Raw genomic sequence first — 16870 nt, 5'->3', positions numbered from 1 at the left:
CATGACGAAAGGAAAAATACAGCAAGACACATAATAGTAAAGCTCCCAAGAATCCAGGACAAGGAAAAAATAATGAAGCTGACAAGAGGGAAGAAACAGATAACATTCAAAGGAAAACCAATCAGACTGACGTCAGACTTCTCCGAAGAAACACTATGGGCAAGGAGAGAGTGGAGGGACATAGTCAACAGACTCCAAGAAAACAGATGCCAACCAAGATACTCTGTCCCGCAAGCTCTCCTTCCTCTATGAAAGAAGAATGGACCTTCCCAGACAAACAGAAACTCTGGAATTTCATTATGACTAAACCCCCACTCTAAAAAATACTGCAAGGAGTCCTAAAGCCAGAACCTCAGAGGTACGAGTAACAACAAACGAAGGCCAAAAAAAAAAAAAAGTTATTAAAAGAATAAATAAATAAAATCAAAGGAAAGACAAACACAACTGCAAATACAGATTCTAACATATCAATACTAACTCTAAATATAATTGGACTAAACTCTTCAATAAAAGACACAGAGTCGCAGGCTGGATTAAGAAACAAAACCCAACCTTTTGCTGTCTCCAGGAAACACATTTAGCTACAAAAGATAAAAATAGACTCAAAGGATGGAAAACAATCCTACAAGCAAATGGACCAAAATAGAAGGCAGGAACAGCTATACTCATATTAGATAAAACAGATTTCAAACTCAAAAAAGATAAAAGAGACCCCAATGGTCACTACACTATGATCAAGGGGACAATACTTCAAGAAGAAATAACACTCATTAACATATATTCACCAAATGAAGAAGCACCAAAATATATCAGACAACTATTGTCATCTCTGAAAACAGACATCAGAGAAAACACATACGTAGTGGGAGACTTCAACACACCACTATCAACAATGGATAGATCAATGAGACAAAAAATAAGTAAAGACAATAAAGCTCTAAATAAGGATCTAGAGCGCTTGGGCTTAACAGACATCTATAGAACACTAAATCCAAAAAAATCTGAGTACACATTTTTCTCAAGCACACACAGATCATTCTCCAGGATCGATCACATACTGGGACACAAGACAAACATCATCAGATACACCAGATTGAAATCATACCAACCATCTTTTCTGACCATGAAGGCATCAAACTAGAATAAACTAAAAAGAGGGCAAGGAACTCTCCTACCTAATGGAGATTGAAACCCACACTACTGGAAGACCACTGGACTAATGAGGAGATCAAAGAAGAAATTAAAAAATTCTTTGAATTGAATGACAAGGAGGACACAAATATCCTAAATGTATGGGATGCAGCAAAGCAGCAGTAATAAGAAAATATATAGCAATAAGAGGCTCACATCAAAAAACAAGAAAGAACTCAAAGAAATAATCTAATCTCGAAGCTCAAAGATTTAGAAAAAGAACAAACAAACACCAAAACCAGTAAAAGAAAAGAAATAATAAAAACCAAAGCAGAAATAAATGAAATCGAGATTAAAAAAACAATCCAAAAGATCAATGAAACCAAGAGCTGGTTCTTCGAAAAAATAAATAAAATAGACAAACCCATAGCCAGGGTCACAGAGGGAAAAGGGGAGAAAGTACAAATAAACAGGATCATAAATGAAAGAGGAGAAATCACAACGGACACAGCAGAAATAAAAAAAAAAATAATCAGTAACTACTATGAACAGTTATATGTAACAAGTTCAACAATCTAGAGGAGATGGACAAATTCCTATAACTCTACAATCACCCAAAGCTAGATAAATTAGAACACCTAAATAGACCAATTACAAGCAGCAAAATTGAAATGGTAATCAAAAACCTCCCCCAAAACAAAAGCCCAGGACCTGATGGATTTACAAATTAATTCTACCAAACATTCAGAGACGAATTAGTGCCTATCCTTCACAAACTCTTCCAAAAAATTGAGAAGGAAGGGATAATACCAAACACGTTCTATGAAGGCATCATTACACTAATACCAAAACCAAACAAGGACAACACATAAAAAGAAAACCACAGGCCAATCTCCCTTATGAACACTGATGCAAAAATCCTCAATAAAATTTTAGCTATCAGAATCCAACAATGTATCCATAAGATAATTCACCACGACCAAGTAGGATTCATTCCAGGGACAAGGATGGTTCAACATCCGAAAATCAATCAATGTTATCCACACATCAACAAAAAGAAATATAAAAACCATATGATAATATCAATAGATGCTGAGAAAGCTTTTGACAAAGTGCAAACCCCATTCATGATAAAAGCCCTTGAAATTCTTGGGATACAAGGAACATACCTCAACATCAATTAAATGCCATATATGACAAGCCAACAGCCAGTGTCATTCTCAATGGTGAAAAGCTGAAAGCATTTCCATTAAGATCTGGAACAAGACAAGGATGTCCACTCTCACCACTGCTTTTCTTTTTTTTTTTTAATATTAAATTTTATTTTTATATTCCCCCATACAATTGCAAACGCCCCATTCTGACCCCAATCCTTCCCTCCCGCCCCCCACCCCCCAAAAAGTGTCTCTGGTTCATAGTTTTTTGTTGATTTTGATTTCACTTTCTTATATTCATTTTCCTGGTCCCTTATTTAAGTTTTCTAGATTCCTGCTATGAGTGAGACCATCCGGTATTTTTCTTTTTCTTTTTGGCTTATTTCGCTGAGCATGATCCCTTCCAGCGCCATCCATGTTGCTGCAAATTGCATGTGTTTATCTTTTTTGAATGCTGAGTAATATTCCATGGTATATATGTACATCTTCTTGATCCAGTCATCTATTTTTGGGCATTTGGGCTGTTTCCAAAGCTTAGCTATTGTAAATAGTGCTGCTATAAACAGGTGTGTAGGTGCTCTTTGGAATTGATGTTTCTGTGTCCTTTGGGTAAATACCTAGGAGTGGAATTGCTGGATCATATGGAAGCTCTATGTTTAGTAGGTCCAGAAATCTTCACACAGCTCTCCATAGTGGTTGGACCAGTTTGCACTCCCACCAGCAGTGCAGAAGAGTTCCTTTTTCTCCACATCCTCGCCAACATTTGTTGTTGCTAGTTTTTTTAATATGTGCCATTCTCACTGGTGTGAGATGGTATCTCATGGTGGTTTTGATTTGCATTTCCCTGATTACAAGTGATGTTGAACATTTTTCCATATGTCTGTTGGCCATTTGCATTTCCTCTTCAGAGAAGTTTCTTTTTAGCTCTTCTGCCCATTTTTTGACTGGATTATTTTCTTTGTTGTTGCTGAGTCTCATCAGCTCTTTGCAGATTTGACAATAACAAAAACAAAGAGAAACCCCACCAACTGGGAGAACATTTTTGCACCCAACACTAATGATAAAGGACTGATCACCACTGCTTTTCAATATAATACTGGAAGTCCTAGCCAAAGCAATAATACAAGAGAAAGACATACAAGGAATCCAAATAGGAAAAAAGAAGTCAAACAGTCCCTATTTGCAGATGATATGATAATATACATAGAGAACCCCCAAAACTCCACAGAAAAACTAATTCAATTCATCAATCAGTTCATTAAAGTGGCAGGATACAAAATCAACACGCAAAAGTCAGTAGCCTTCCTATACACAAACAATAAATCTGAAGAAGAAGAAATAAAAAATAATCATCCCTTTTATTATCGAAACAAAAAAAATCAAATACTTGGGAATAAATCTAACAAAAGAGATAAAGGACCTATACAAAGAAAACTATAAAACACTGTTAAAAGAAATAGAAGAAGATATGGAAAGACATCCCCTGCTCATGGATTGGAAAAATAAACATTATTAAAATGGCTATCCTACCAAAAGCAATATACAGATTCAATGCTATTCCAATCAAAATTTCAATGTCATTCTTCAAAGAAATAGAACAATTATTGATGAAATTCATATGGAATCACCAAAAACCCTGAATAGCCAAAGCTCTCCTGAAAAAAAAGGGAATGGAGGCATCACACTCCCAGACTTCAAACTATACTACAAAGACATAATCATCAAAACTGCATGGTATTGGAACAAGAACAGACACATGGACCAATAGAATCGAATAGAAAATCCACAAATAAACCCACAGATTTATGGTCAACTAATATTTGACAAAGGAGCAAAGAAAGTTTGTTGAGTAAATGGTGCTGGGAAAACTGGGTTGCTACATACAAAAGAATGAAGCGTGACTACTACCTCACACCATACACTAAAACCAACTCGAAATGGATTAAAGAACTAGACATAAGACCTGAAACCATAAAATATATAGAAGGAAATACAGGCAAAACACTACGTGATATGCACACAGATACATCACCCTAAGCAGTGATAGTGAAGGCAAAGATAAACAGCTGGGGCTACATCAAATTAAAGAGCTTCTACAAAGCAAAAGAGACAATAACCAAAACAAAGAGAAACCCTACCGACTGGGAGAACATTTTTGCACACAACACTAATGATAAAGGACTGATCACAAAAATCTACAAAGAGCTGATGAGACTCAACAAAAACAAAGAAAATAATCCAGTCAAAAAAATGGGCAGAAGAGCTAAAAAGAAACTTCACCGAAGAGGAAATGCAAATGGCCAACAGGCATATGAAAAAATGTTCAACATCACTTGTAATCAGGGAAATGCAAATCAAAACTACAATGAGATACCATCTTACACCAGTGAGAATGGCACATATTAAAAAAGCTAGCAACAACAAATGTTGGCAAGGTTGTGGAGAAAAAGGAACTCTCCTGCACTGTTGGTGGGAGTGCAAACTGGTTCAACCACTTATGGAGATCTGTGTGGAGATTTCTGGACCTACTAAACATAGAGCTTCCATATGATCCAGCAATTCCACTCCTAGGTATTTACCCAAATGACACAGAAACATCAACTCCAAAGAGCACCTGCACCCCTATGTTTATAGCAGCACTATAATAGCTAAACTTTGGAAACAATAGCTAAGCTTTGGAAACAACCCAAATGCCCCAAAATAGATGACTGGATCAAGAAGATGTGGTACATATACACCGTGGAATATTACTCAGCATTCAAAAAAGATAAACACATGCAATTTGCAGCAACATGGATGGCGCTGGAAGGGATCATGCTCAGCAAAATAAGCCAGAAAGAAAAAGAAAAATACCGGATGGTCTCACTCATAGCAGGAATCCAGAAAACTTAAATAAGGGACCTGGAAAATGAATAACTATAAGAAAGTGAAAATCAAAATCAACAAAAACTATGAACTAGAGGCACTGTATGAGGGGTGGGGAGTGGGGCGGGGAGGGATTGGGGTCAAAATAAGGGGGTTGCAATTGTATGGGGAATATAAAATTAAAATTTAGAAAAATTAAAAAAGAGAGAAAGAAAATGATGCTATATTGATAGAAGGAAAGGGAATGATAAAGCAATCCGTAATTCCTTTTCCTTTCGGTCCATCTTTACATATCTTACGAGAGATGGAGAGAGGTGGTAAAATTGCATGTATTGGGGCCTTCCCGGTGGCGCAGCGGTTGAGCACTGGGCTGCGAAGCTGCCCGCAGCCTCTGCAGCGCTGGTTCGATCCCCAGCTGCTCCCCTCCCACGGGCGAGGCTCCCACATGGCTCACAGACCTCTCCTGCCGCCCGCTGTTCCCCTCAGCAGTGTACTTCGGTCTTTCTGCCTGCTCTGCTCCCCGCTCTGGCTCGGTGAATTCTCTCACCCTCTGGCGCTTCTGACTGTACCCAGTGCTTGTATAAATAAATAAATAAATCTTAAAAAAAAAATTGAACAGGAAAGAAAGCTTCCTAACACATTGCATGACTCCAACATTGTTATGACATCAAAACCAGATAATATTGTGACAGAAAACTATAAACCAATGTCTCTGATGAATATAAATAAAAAAATCCTGAACACCATATGATTTAACAGATTTCAAAAAAAAAAAAAAAACAACACTGAAGGGATCATACACCATAATTAAGTGAGGTTTATTCCATATATGCAAGCCAACATATGCAAATCACTAAACGAACCAATTAGAAACAAGGAAATTGAAATAGTAATCAAAATGTTCATGAAAAGCAGTAGTCTAGGACCGATGACTTTACAAGTGATTTCTACCAAACTTTCAAAGACGGATTAAATCTTATCATGTTCAGTCTCTTTAAAAAAATTGAGAAATAATAAATATTTCCAAGTATATCTTTGGGCCAGAATTATGTTAATACTAAATCCAGAGACAACACAAGGAAAGAAAACTACAGACCAATCTCTCTAATGAACACAGGTTAAAAAATCCTTAATAAAATCTTAATGAATCCAACAATACATTAAAAGGATTATATGTCATGACCAAGTGGGATTTATACCAGGAAAACATGGGTGGTTCACCATCTGAAAATCAATAAATGTAATTCACCATTCAACAAAAAGGAAATTAAAAACCATACGATCATAATAGATGTCGAGAAAGCATTTGATAAGATTCAGCATCCTTTTCTAATGAAAACCCTTGAAAAACAGAGATAAATGGTCTGGTCCAGGACAACATGTCCACCCCTATCACTATTTAACATAGTACTAGAATTCTTCGCTAAGCTCCCCTCAGCATTGTTTTCAGTCGTGTGCCTGTTCTCCCTGCTCTGTCTCGGGTGAATTCTCTCACCCTCTTGTGCGTCTGTCCTGTACCCCAGTTCTTGTATAAATATTTTTTTTTAAAAAAAAGAAGTCTTAGCTTGAGAAATTAGGAAAGAGAATCAAAGGAATGCAAATGATGTATCACCCCATACCTGTTAGAGTTGCTATTACTGAGGACAATAAACAACAGGTGTTATCAGGAATAAAGGGAACTCCAGAACATGTTGGTGGGAATGTAAACTGGTGCAGCCAACATGGAAAACCATTTGGAGATTCTTCAGAGCACTGAGAATAGGAATAAAATATGATCTAGCTCTTTTACTTCTGAGTATTTGAAGAATAAGAAAAAGTAATTGGTAAGGACATATGCACCCCAATATTCACTGAAGTATTGTTTTCAATAACCAAGATTTGAAAACCACCTAAATATCCATGAATGGATGAATGGATAAGGAAGATGTGGTATGTATACACAATGGAATATTCAAGAATAGTATTCTATTAAATAAATGATGAAATATTGCCATTTTTGTGACAAGAAGGGACCTTGAGGGTATTAGAAACAGAGAAAAACTAATACCATGGTTTCACTAATTTGTGCAAAATAAAAAATAAAACTAATAAAAATAAATAAAACAATCACTTACTCAGACTATAAGAACAAAATGCCATTTAACAGAATGGATGGTGAAGAGGTTGGATCAATCTGGTTATATGGTAGAGCACGGAAATGAGAGTTTTATATTGAACTATATTGACATACATCTGAAAACTATATAATGTTACAAACCAATGTTATCTCAACGAAAAAAAGTAAAAAACCTTAGTAAGAGACCAAGGCAGTATTTTATTTTTATTACTGTTTTTTGAGATAACATTGGTTTACAATATTGTATATGAAACAGAAATATAAGATCGCAAGTCTTCAGCTATACTATATCCAGCACCAAGACACTCATAGTCCTCCATTGGGCCCCTTTCTGCCCTTCACTCTCAAAATTTCCCTCTCATTTAGTAGACTCAATTTTGCAGTCAGATTTCCAAGGTTTGTTTTTTTCCTGGCCCATTGTTTTGTTCTCTATATTCCACGAAGTAATGAAACCACCCAGTATTTGTCTTTCTTCTTTTGACTTACTTACATTTTCATCCCTGCTGTCACAAGTTACTGGAGTTAATCTTTTCTTATAGATGTGTAATATTCCATTTATATACAATCTACTTTATACACTCATCTGTCATTAAACATTCATATTGTTCCCATAGCTTAGCTATTATGAAAAGTGCTGCAATGAACATAGGAAGGCAACATCATTTTGAATTAGTGATTTTGTATTCTTCAAGTAATAACTGCAAGTGGAAATTAACCACTGTATTGTTGATCTACTTTTAACATTTTGAGAAACTTCCATACTGTTTTCCATAGAGGCTGGAACACTGTACATTCCCACCAACAGTGGACAAGTGTTCATTTCTTTCTACACCCTTGCAAATGCTTCTTGTTTCTGGTCTTTTTGACATGGGCCATTCTCACAGATATAAGATAATTGAAGTTTTGATTTGCATTTCCTAGATAATATGTGATAATGAGTATTTTTCATGTGCCTGTTGGCCATCTGAAGGTCTTCTTTGGAGAATAGAACGTAGCAGAGGGAAAGTGAGAAAATAGTACTCACCCTTCATGCTCTTTGGAAAGGATTACAGTGGGTCCTTACACATATGTTTAATTAGTAGGTTGCCTGCCAGACTAATGTTTTTTGGTACATAAATAAATTTCCTTCCCATAATGTCTGGGTGCTTCGCAATCAGGGGCCTCTGCACTCTACCTGGAGGTAGGAAATCTAAGCATGTGAGCCTTTTAAGATCGGTGTCCACTCTCACTATTTCTTTGTCGGTCTTTGGGGATGAGAGCCTTGTTGTCTTTCAAAGCTTGATGGTTTGGGAGCTCAGGTGCTCATATCTTAAAAGTTGGAGTCACTGTCTCCTTAAGGACAAACTCCAGCTTTAATGTTCTCTCCTATTTTGGGGAGTTTTGTTGGGAGTTGGGTTTATTGTGAGATTGTGTCTTAACCTCCTTTACTTGCTTTGATGTAAGTTTTTTCTTGTTTTCTAATTTCCCCACAGTTTAAGAGTTGCTCATTTAGGTTTTAGATTTTTTTCAGAGATAATTGCTCAGTGTATCTATGGGAAGTGAGTTCAGGATCTTTCTGTTTCACTGTCTTGAACTGGAACCTCTGTTTTTTCTTACTGCTGTTCTTTTCTGACTCAGTTCTCAATCCCTTGTTTTAGCTCACATTATAAGTTTTATTAGCTCTTTTTAATCTTTCTACAGTTTCAAAAATGCAAAACACAAGCAAATATGAAGTCATAAATAAGTGAATTATTTATTAGTATAAATTTATTAGTATAATTAGTATAAAATAATTTTTATTTATTTATTTATTTATTTATTTATTTTGGTGGGACCATCGCCAGTGGCCGGGGAACGAACTGGCACTGCAAAGGCTGCGGGCAGCCTCGCAGCCCAGCGCTCAACCGTTGCACCACCAGGGGAGGCCCAAATTAGTATAAATTTATATCTAGTCACCATTTTTAAACTATTTGAAGGATTTTAAACATGCTATGCTGCACATTTTTTTGTTCATTTGACAACATCTCTGTGTTTTTTTAAAATACAAATACCCATAGAGCTTATCACCCATGTTTATGGCTTTGTTTATTCTATCACATGGATATATCATAATTTGACTAGTCTCCTACAAGCTAGTCTATTGGTAGACATTTGGTTGTTTTAAATCTTTAGATATTATAAATAATGTTGCAAACAATATAAATTTAAGAGCATTCCATTATTTTATACTATACATATAACCTTACTATTTAAACAGTCCCTTATTGTTAAAAATGTAGGCTCTTTCTAATATTTTATTATAAATAATACTACAATCAATGTTACTGAACTGAAATCTTTGTGTACATATCTATCTTTCTGGAAGAGTTGTTATAAATTATACTCTTTTGCATTGTCTATACCCATAACTTGATTGTAAATTCACTGAGGAAAAAACTTTTTCCTATTATCCAATAGTACTTGGGATATTATTATAGCCATAGCAAGAGTTCAATTAAGATAGATTGACTGTGGGGACAGAATTTGGCCCAAGGGTGTTGTTGCCTGGAGTTACTATGAAAACCAAAGAGAGATATTATACTCCTTATTCTGTGGCCATAGCAAAACCCCCAAGACAGCGGGTGATTGGCAATGTAGTCAGGGATCTTGGACAGTTGTGATGAGACAGTCACCATCTAAAAGCAAGGAATATAAGGCCACCAAGAGTGAAAGTGAACAATAGGAGAATTAAGGTGGTGTTTCCTTCAGCTCTTCCAGGGTCAACACCACAAGCTGGACTCCAGAGAATGAAAACTATGAAGCATATGGGAATTCTAAACTCAAGCTCAAACTCAAACTCAAACTCTGGTTTGCAAAGGTGATCTGACTCGCCATTGGTAAGCCATGTGTTTAGATTTGTTTCTTCAGCCATGAGAATTACTTATACTGTGCTGTGTTTGTGACTAGTGACTCATACTTGGAAGATGTTAAATGGAATAAGAGTATATATGGAGAACAGAGCATCTTGGTGCATTAAATCTTGGTATCATTAGCACCACAATCCAGCAATCAAAATTATTTAGATGCAAAGGTGGTAGGAGCATGTCAACAACATGTCAGAGTATGCCTGGAAGAATGCATGATAATATAGATAAGGGCATCATAGAGAAGTTACCACACAGGATGAACAAGTTGAGAACAGTCTACACGATAAAGCAGGTTGCTTTTAGCAGACTTGTGTACCAAATCCTCAACTTCTGGCAAAGTATTATCTGCCCACAATTCACAAATCCTACATAGTTTGGATTGGCAGAGAAACTTAGATAGATTATATTTTGCATCAGAGGTATAAACCTAAATTTCCCTGCTTCTAAAAATTGAGAAATGTGGAACAAGATAAAGTTACGTAACAACTGTTTTAACCTCTTCAGCTCTTTTGGAAATCAACAAGTATTATTTGGGGGAAGGAATGGGCAGGTTTTTGAAAACCTGCATCAGAGTTCTCTTTTACTTGTTGAATATTCTTCCAGATGCCTGATGTTTGACTATGTTCTAAGATATCTACCAAGTTTAGAAGTCCTTCCATACCTGAGAAATGTAATTTCTCCCCACCCAACACAGTGAACTTACAGACATCTCAGAAATAATAGACAATCAAATCTATTAAAGGTTTGTTATTGTTCTTTAACAATTCAGATGAGATAGAGCACATTTAGGGTGGTAAGGCCATATACTTATTCTTTAACATTTCAAATCAAGAAATAATTTAAGTGTTTCTGGCAAGCTGATTTTTCTTGTAAATGGTACTGAGGGGCAGCTGGAATGCTGCCATTGGTACTTTAATCTAAATCAAGATTATATAATAGGTAAACTCAGGAAGATGTGCAAAATACAGTTACAATTTTCGTGGATTTCTGTGCCACTGTCCTTTCTAGTATGTTCTATTTCTTACAGATCTTTATTTTCATTGCTTATGGTGAGCATTCTCCTAATGTTCAATATTCAGTCTTTTCCCTTAAGGACCTATCAACTTATGACCTTGGCGATCCCCCTATATAATTAACAAATTCTTTCAAGTTATTTCATTTTTGTTTTCACTTGGAAATACCATGCCAGTTCTTTCCCACAGGTTTAAATGTTATATTAGAGTTTGATGTGGATATAAATTTACCAATCTTCAGCTATTTAGTAAGGTTTCCTCTTTAGTATGCACTTAAGACTTGGGAATTTTTTTATTTTTATTTTTTATAGATTTATTTTTTATTTATACAAGAACCGGGGTACAGACCACATGCGCCGGAGGGTGAGAGGATTCACCAGAGACAGAGCGGGGAACAGAACAGGCAGACTGACGAAATACATTGCTGAGGGGAGCAGCGGGTGAGACAGGAGAGGTCTGCTAGCCATGTGGGTTGCTCTGAGGCCGGCGGGGGTCTAACCGGCACTGCAGAAGCTGCGGACAGCTTCACAGCACTGCACTTAACCACCTGTGCCACCAGCGAGGCCCTTGGGAAATTTTTTATTTATTTTTTTATTTATTAAATATTTCAATTTTTATTTTTTTAATATTTTATATAATTCTTACATCATTTTTCATTGTTGCACAATGTATGCATGTTCATTTTGGTTATATTCCCCATACAATTGCACCCCCCCTTATTTTGACCCTAATCCTTCCTTTCCACCCCCCCTCCCAAAGTGTGTCTCTGGTTTATAGTTGCTTGTTGATTTTGATTTTTACTTTATTATAATTAGTCTTTTTCCTGGTCCCTTATTTAGGTTTTCTAAATTCCTGCTATGAGTGAGGCCATCTGTTATTTTTCTTTTTCTTTCTGGCTTATTTCGCTGAGCATGATCCCTTCCAGCTCTATCCATGTTGCTACAAATTGCATGAGTTTATCTTTTTTGATTGCTGAGTAATATTCCCATTGTGTATGTGTACCACATCTTCTTGATTCAGTCATCTATTTTGGGGCATTTGGGTTGTTTTCATAGCTTACCTGTTGTAAATAGTGCTGCTATTTGAATTAATGTTTCTGTGCCCTTTGGGTAAATACCTAGAAGTAGAATTGCTGGATCATATAGAAGCTCCATCTTTAGCAGGTTGAGGAATCTCCGCACAGCTTTGCATAGTGGTTGGACCAGTTTGCACTACCACCAGCAATGTAGGAGAGTTCCTTTTTACCACATCCTTGTCAACATTTGTTGTTCCTAGTTTTTTTAATATATGCCATTCTCACTGGTGTAAGATGGTATCTCATTGTAGTTTTGATTTGCATTTCCCTGATTACAAGTGATGCTGAACATTTTTTTCATATGCCTGTTGGCCATTTGCATTTTCTCTTTGGAGAAATTTCTTTTTAGTTCTGCCCATTTTTTGACTGGGTTATTTACTTTGTTTTTGTGAGTCTAATCAAATCTTTGTAGATTTTTGTCATCAGTCCTTTATCATGTGTTGTGTGCAAAAATTTTCACCCAGTTGGTGGGGTGTCAGTTTGTTTTAGTTACTGTCTCTTTTGCTGTACAAAAGCACTTTAATTTGATGTAGCCCCAGCTGTTTATCTTTGCCTTCACTATCACGGTTTTGGGTGATGTGTCTTTAAAGATGTTACTGAGGTGTATGTCATGTAGTCTTTCACCTATATTTCCTTCTATATATTTTATGGTTTCAGGTTTTATGTCTAGTTCTTTAATCCTTTTTGAGTTGGTTTTTGTGCATGGTGTGAGGTAGTAGTCAAGCTTCATTTTTTTGCATGTAGCGACCCAGATTTCTCAGCACCATTTATTGAACAAACTTTCTTTGCTCCATTGCATATTCTTTGCTCCTTTGTCAAAGATTAGTTGACTAAATCTGTAGGTTTATTTCTGGATTTTCTATTCAGTTCCATTGGCCCATGTGTGTGTTCCTGTTACATGCATTTTTATTATGGCTTTGTAGTATAGTTTTAAGTCTGGGCGTGTGATACCTCCATTCCCTTCTTTTTTTTTTTTTTTTTTTTCAGAAGAACTTTGGCTGTTTGGGGTTTTTGGTGGTTCCCTATGAATTTCATCAATATTTGTTCTATTTCTTTGAAGAATGCCATTGAAATTTGTATTGTAATAGCACTGAATCTGTAAATTGCTTTTGGTAGGATGGCCATTTTGATAATGTTGATTCTTCCAATCCATGAGCAGGGGATGCATTTCCATTTCTTTGTGTCTTCTTCTATTTCTTCTAACAGTATTTCATAGTTTTCTTTGTATAGGTTCTTTACCTCTTTTGTTAGGTTTATTCCCAATTATTTGTTTTTTTTTTGTTTGTTTCCATAATAAAAGGGATGGTTTTCTTGATTTCTTCTTCAGATATATTGTTTGTATGTAGGAAGTCTACTGATTTTTGTGTGTTCATTTTATATCCTGCTACTTTACTGACTGATTAGTTTGATTAGTTTTTCTGTGGAATTTTTTTGGTTCTTTATGTATATTATCATGTCACCTGTGAATAGTGATGGTTTAACTTCTTCCTTCCCTATTTGGATTCCTTGTATGTCTTTCTCTTGTCTTATTGCTATGGCTAGGACTTCCAGTATTATATTGAAAAGTAGTGATGATAGTGGATGTATTTGTCTTGTTCCAGACCCTAATGGAAATGCTTTTAACTTTCACCATTGAGAATGATATTGCCTATGGACTTGTCATATATGGCCTTTAGATCTTGAGGTAAGATCCTTGTATCCTGAGAATTTTAAGGGCCTTTTTCATATATGGGTGCTGTACTTTGTTGAAAGCTTTCTCAGCATCTATTGATATTATCATATGGTTTTTATATTTCTTTTTGTTGATGTGTTAGATTACATTGATTGATTTTTGGATGTTGAACCATCCTTGTGTCCCTGGAATAAATCCTACTTGGTTGTGGTGAATTATCTTGTGCATACATTGTTGGATTCTGATAGCTGAAATTTTATTGAGGATTTTTGCATCAGTGTTCATTAGAGAGATTGGCCTGTAGTTTTCTTTTTTTGTGTTGTCTTTGTTCGGTTTTGGTATTAGTGTAATGTTGGCATCAGAGAACGTGTTTGGTATTATCCCTTCCTTCTCAATTTTTTGAAAGAGTTTGTGAAGGATAGGCACTAATTCATTTCTGAATGTTTGGTAGAATTCATTTGTAAATCCATCTGGTCCTGGGCTTTTGTTTTTGGGAGGGTTTTGATTACTATTTCAATTTCGCTGCTTGTAATTGGTCTGTTTAGGTGTTCTATTTCTTCTTTATCTAGCTTTAGGTGATTGCAGAGTTGTAGGAATTCATCCATCTCTTCTAGATTGTTGAATTTGTTTCCATATAACTGTTCATAGTAGTTTCTGATTATTCTTTTGATTTCTGCTGTGTCTGTTGTGATTTTTCCTCTTTCATTTGTGATCCTGTTTATTTGCGCTTTCTCCCATTTTTCCTTTGTGAGCCTGGCTGGGGGTTTGTCTATTTTATTTTTTCAAAGAACCAAGTTTTGATTTTATTGATCTTTTGGATTGTTATTTTAGTTTCTATTTCATTTATTTCTGCTTTGATTTTTATTATTTCCTTTCTTCTACTGGTTTTAGGGTTTTTTGTTGTTCTTTTTCTAGTTCTTTGAGATGTGTGATTAGGTTGTTTCTTTGAGTTCTTTCTTGTTTCTTGATGTGAGCCTGTATTGCTATGTATTTTTCTCTTATTACTGCTTTTGCTGCATCCCATACATTTAGGAAATTGGTGTCCTCCTTGTCATTCAACTCAAAGTATTTTTTAATTTCTTCTTCGATCTTCTCATTAGTCCAGTGGTCTTCCAGTAGTGTGGATTTCAATCTCCATGAGTTAGGAGGGTTACTTGCCTTCCTTTTATGGTTTATTTCTAGTTTGATGCCTTCGTGGTCAGAGAAGATGGTTGGTATGATTTCAGTCTTGGTGTATCTGTTGATGTTTGTCTTGTGTTGTATGTGATTGATCCTGGAGAATGATCTGTGTGTGCCTGAGAAAAATGTGTACTCAGATTTTTTTGGGCTTCATGTTCTATAGATGTCAGTTAAGCCCATGTGGTCTAGATCATTATTTAGAGATTTAGTGTCCTTACTTATTTTTTTATCTCATTGATCTATTCATTGTTGATAGTGGTGTGTTGAAGTCTCCTACTACATATGTATTTTCTCTGATGTCTGTTTTCAGAGATGATAATAGTTGTCTGATATATTTTGGTGCTCCTTCATCTGATGAGTATATGTTAATGAGTGTTATGTCTTCTTGAAGTATTGTCCCCTTGATCATAATGTAGTGACCATCTGGGTCTCTTTTTACCTTTTTGAGTTTGAAATCTGTTTTATCTGATATAAGTATAGCTGTTCCTGCCTTCTTTTTGGTCCATTTGCTTGTAGGACTGTTTTCCATCCTTTTACTTTCAGTCTATTTTTATTTTTATTATTATTATTTTTTTAATTTTATATTTTTTTACATCATTTTTCATTTTTGCACAATGTATGCATTTTCATCTTGGTTATCATCCCCATATAATTCCCATCCCCCCTTGTTTTGCTCATATCCCCTCCTCCCCCCTGTAGTGTGTCTCTGGTTTATAGTTTTGTAGTTAAATGTGTCCTGGAGACAGCAAAAGGTTGGGTTTTGTTTCTCAATCCAGCCTGTGACTCTGTGTCTTTTTATTGAAGATTTTAGTCCATTTACTTTAGAGTTAATATCGATACATTAGCATCTGTATTTGCCATTTTGTTTGTCTTTTCTCTGGTTTTATTTACTGATTGATTGATTTTTTAATTAATTTTTTTGGTCCTGTTTTGTTCTTGTTCATCCCTATGTTGGTTCTGGCTTTAGGACTCCTTGTAGTATTTTTTGGAGTAGGGGTTTAGTCATAATGAAATTCTGGAGTTCTGTTTGTCTGGGAAGGTCCTTATTCTTTTTTCATAGGGGAAGGAAAGCTTCACAGGATAGAGTATTCTTGGTTGGCATTTGTTCTCTTGGAGTTTGTTTACTATGTCCCTCCACTCTCTTCTTGCCTGTACTGTTTCTTCAGAGAAGTCTGATGTCAGCCTGATTGGTTTTCCTTTGTATGTTATCTGTTTTTTCCCTCTTGTCAGCTTCATTATTTTTTCCTCGTCTTGGATTCTTGGGAGCTTTATTATTATGTGTCCTGCTGTATTTTTCCTTTCATCATGGAAGTCTGGTGTTCTTCTTGCTTCTTGTATGTCTATTTTCACCTCCTTCTTCATGTTTGGGAAGTTTTCTTTAATTATTTCTTGAATATTTTCTCTGTTCCTATGTCTTGCCCCTCTCCTTCGGGGATTAGTATAACTCTTATATTTCCTTTTCTCATGGACTCAGATAGTTCCCGAGGTCTTTCTACATTCTTTTTCCTTCATACTTCTCTTTCCTTTTCTGTTTTGGTTCTTTTTATTTCTGTGTCTTTGAGAGTACTTATTTATTCTTCCATTTCATCTATTCTGCTTTCATTGCTTTTCCCAGAGTTCTTTAGCTCCTCCATTAATCCTTTGATCTCCTGCATTTCTTTCACTTCCCTCTTTAGGGACTCAATTTCATTCTCTGGTCATTGATTATTTTTTCCCATATCATTGATTATTTTTCCCATATCATTTTCGACTTCTTTAAGTTTTTTAATCATGGCGACTT

The sequence above is a fragment of the Talpa occidentalis genome, unplaced genomic scaffold (genome assembly GCF_014898055.3).
Source record: "Talpa occidentalis isolate TD23 unplaced genomic scaffold, MPIMG_talOcc4v2.1 talOcc4.15, whole genome shotgun sequence".
NCBI lineage: Eukaryota > Metazoa > Chordata > Mammalia > Eulipotyphla > Talpidae > Talpa > Talpa occidentalis.
This window is presented reverse-complemented; position numbering follows the sequence as displayed.